A 4,173-nucleotide genomic window follows, 5' to 3' on the forward strand; every position below is an offset into this window, starting at 1 on the left:
ATAAGAACGGAAACGTATTCCTTGGATTGACTATGTGTGATATACATACGAAGGGAAACATTTTCCCTGGATTGACTGTGTGGGATGTACATAAGAACGGAAACGTATTCCTTGGATTGACTGTGTGTGATATACATACGACCAGAAATGTTTTTCTAGGATTCACCATGTGGGATGCACATACGAACGGAAATGATTGGGTTTCGATGCCTCACCCGATCGCACATGAGCTCATTTTGCCCCAGCCTGTGTCCCAGGAGGGCCTATCCCCGACGATTTCTGGTTCGTATGGGAAGGACCCCCCTATCGCCCACACTCATTTGGCGACGGTTCCAAATGCCATCGCGGAAAGGGGTTAAAAACCGTTTGTATAGCACCGACGCATACCAGTATGTAGATTAGGTACATATGAATCTTACCACTTACCTACATCTCCCATGCCTATTGGGCATTATTCATGCATCATAAGAGGGAAATCAATCACAATGGAGATAGAATCCATGAAAACCATGTCGATAATACCGGGAAGATCCATAATAAGATGAAATGGATAATTCAAATAGTCTTGATCTCTAGATGAGATTGAATTGAGTTATACAATTATTCTCACAACTTGGAATTCCTCTTACAAAGGTAAAGGGGTGATGATTATGGAGATGAAAGGACCAAAACTAAGAAGATCTCCAATAGTTCTTCGGATCCCCTCTTCTCCTCTTCTGGATGTGGTGGCAGCGGCTAGGGTTCTCTTCTCCCCCGAGTTCCTTCATAAAAGTGTCTTGTATAAACATGGTGGAGCTGTTGGCACTCCATACGGCCGCTCATATGAGCGATTGCTGTCGTATGGAACGTCATCTTCTGATTTGATACACCTGGTGGCTTGGGTTTTTCATGGAAGTTGCTCCAATTGACTTGATTTGCAGCAATCCTCCTTGGTTTCCTTCCATGTATGATATTTCCCGCCAAACATTAGAAAATGGATTTTCTTCTCTTTCGAGGGATTACCATTAGAAATATCCGAGAAGTACCAAAGATCCGACAACAACCAAACAAGAATCACTTCAAAAACATCACAAATTCTCGAGCCATCAGGGCTCGATGAATGGGCTCACATTAAGGAGCCGACGTGGTTAGCACCCCCCTAATCCAGGACACTATCAAGCGGAAGAAGGCGTGTGCCTCGGCAGCCAACAATTAGAAGACGTGCCATGGAGGTTCAGGCAGCGAAGGGCTTGGACGTGTGTGGGGCGCCGAGCAAAGAAGCAGTGGGGCGAAAGGTGGCGACCCACGCGTAAGGAGAGCCAGGTGGCTAGAGGTAGGCGGCAACGCCGTGCATGCGGCGAGGGCATCCGCGGAGAGGAAGATCAGTGGCGGCGACATAGAGAGGCAAGGGTGGCGGTGGGCGTCGGGATCCTCCACTCTCGCGCTCGATACTATATGTAATTGTGTGGGAGAGGTGGTGGAGATCCCGCAGAGAGAGTGTCCAGATGGGATCGGAGAGGGAGATCGTGGGCAGAGTGTGGCAGAACATTCATCGTGAGTCATCTGATCGAAAGGCAGACCATTAAAGCAATATTGGCTCTTAGATCTTGTTAGTTGGATCGGATCGGAGGGTTGTGATTATCCCGTGTACACTTTGTGGTGTGGCTTTAGAGAAATTTCAGCTCTTTTAATAATATAATAATAGTAGTAGAGATAGAGAGGGGAATATAGAGGAGCTCCCGGGTGCTTCACACTCCTACATGAATATTAAATTTAAAAATACCAAAAAGGAAACAAACAAATCTGGAGTATGGAGATATCTAACATGGGTGCCCAATATACTCTCGTGTAAAATTTTGCGGAAAAATACCAGAAAAGTATTCACGACGAAGGAAATACAGTGTGAACTAAAATCCATCCAAAGAGCTTTTTTCTATATGTACGATTTTTTTGTCTTTTTTTTGTCACGGATACATTTCTTGTTTTTTTTTTCATAAAATTTCACACCAAAGTACATTGGACACCGAAGTTTTATATTCCAAAATCCCAGATTGCTTTTTCAAAATTTCCGGTATTCTTTTGAACTTTATTTTTGATGCGTAAAGGACTTTATCTCTCATATAGTGGTCATATCATTTACAAGAAGAACAGAAATAAAATCTGAGATAGAATTCTCTTACAGCCCACACAATCGACTATCAATTGAATATCAATTTTGTTAAACTATCAACGACTTAAAGTAAATAAAAAGGGAAAAAAGATGAATGAAAGAAACATAAAAAGAAATAAAATTGGTGCACTTTTTCCAAATATCACAGACATATTTTTTATAAAATATCACACACATATGACCTTCATTGTATAATGATTTTTATAAAATATCATAGACATATCTTTGATATGCGTTAACTTTTTTCAAAATCATTTATATTTTAAATGGACGTTTGTTTTTCAATCGCATGAACATTCTTTTGCAATGTATAATTCTTTAAAAAAACATCATGAATAGTTTTTTTGAAACGCGTGATTTTTTTAAATGTCCTGTTTTTTTAATGCTATCAACATTTTTTTAAGTCACGTGAACACATTTTGAACATTGCGTGATCAATTTTTGAATGTGCGATGAACATTTAGTTTAAGTTAATTATAATATTTTATATTTCAGAAATAAAAGTAAAAAGAATAATAAAAGTGAAAACTGAAAAAGAAATGGCTCTCGCTCCTGCGCTGGGCCAGTGCGGTCGAACAGCCCGCACCTGCCAGAGCCGGCCTTGGACTGAAGCTGGTGTACAAAAATCTCAAAGGGGGCATCGGAGGTGTGCGGAGGAGATAGAATGCGAGAGCAATCCAACGGCCTCAAGAGATACTTCACTCTATTTATAGATAAAGAAGAAGGACCCAGGCAACCACCGCGGCGCACAAACCCTACATCCAGATCCATCCCACCTCTGACCTAGGCTATCATGACTTCCATCGTCTCCAAGCTCGCGCGGGCAGCCGTCGCAACCCACGCCTCTTCCGCACCGATTGGATGTACTGCTGGTGGCAGTCGCTCTACGGCCCGGTGTCTCCCTGGGCTCTGGCTGACTGGCGGTACCATCCGACGCATGTGTAGCGGCGTCTCTCCTGCAGGTAATCCCAGTTTTAACATCCAAGGATCTCTTCCGTAATTTGGATATGAATCCTGACTGCCGAAATTCCCAAACAGTGCTCCTTATTTCGTTCCGAATGCTTCAGAATTTAATACCTGAAATATAATTTCTTATTATCTGTAGATATATTTGAATAAGCAGGCAGGGATTGGGCCTTATTTATTGCTTGCTTAGTAGTACCAGCAGATAATTTGTTATAATAATTCTGCTTTGCAAGGCTAAACTACCAATTTTACTCTGATGAGAGAGCACGTATTTTCCTACACACTGCAAATCAAATTCTAATTCTTTGCCTACTGAACGACAGGAGGTCCCAATTCAGAAGAAGAGAAAGGCAGACCCAACTCGGAAGATGCTGTAGATGCTGCAGCCATAGATCCTATAGATTATCTCCATGTTCAAGAGGATTTCCTCAAGTCGAAGGAAGCCCTGTGGGCCTTGTATGACTACTGGCGCAAGTATCATGGCATCTCGCGGGACAGAAATGAGATTGCCAGACGGTTCAACATATTTTGCAGAACGGCAAGGCATGTGCACAAAGTCAACAATTCCGGCAAGTCATTAAAGTTGACACTGACCAAGTATTCAGATCGGACCACGCGGGAGATGTTTCGTCCAAAACATGGCCCTAAAACTTGATCTCAGCAGACTCTTGTGTCACCTGTAAGCCCGAAATTTAAGCTTCAGAATACCAAGTTTCCCAGACATGGCGAAAGTTCTAGCATTACTGTATGGTGCTTTGTTGTGTGAACTTCTTTAGCTATACACTGGACATGCTGGTGCTGATATGGTTGTGTATTACTTCCTATATGTTTGCAAAAGTTTATGTTTGTCTGTTCCTTTTCTTGTAGTCCTGTTTCGTCACCCGCTACTATTCAGGGTTTTTTTTTTGCTTTTAAAAGATATGTTCATCAATTCATATAGGAGTAATAAAATTTTCCAGTGAAAGAGTTAGTAAAGTGATAAGAAAGACACTTCACTGTGTGTGTTAATGTTCTTTACTTATTAGGTAATTGTTCTGATTTTCCTTACTTATTAGGTA

The 4,173-nt window shown here is 41.7% G+C and overlaps 1 long non-coding RNA gene across 1 annotated transcript; it reads left to right on the top strand.

The window, feature by feature from the left end:
• The first annotated feature begins 2,878 nt into the window (after positions 1 to 2,878).
• Positions 2,879 to 3,971, top strand: LOC109770313 (uncharacterized). The gene is made up of 2 exons (XR_012202251.1): positions 2,879 to 3,111; positions 3,439 to 3,971. It is a non-coding gene; the product is annotated as an uncharacterized lncRNA (long non-coding RNA).
• Positions 3,972 to 4,173: the final 202 nt, after the last annotated feature.

The sequence above is a fragment of the Aegilops tauschii genome, chromosome 2 (assembly GCF_002575655.3).
Source record: "Aegilops tauschii subsp. strangulata cultivar AL8/78 chromosome 2, Aet v6.0, whole genome shotgun sequence".
Classification (NCBI taxonomy): domain Eukaryota; kingdom Viridiplantae; phylum Streptophyta; class Magnoliopsida; order Poales; family Poaceae; genus Aegilops; species Aegilops tauschii.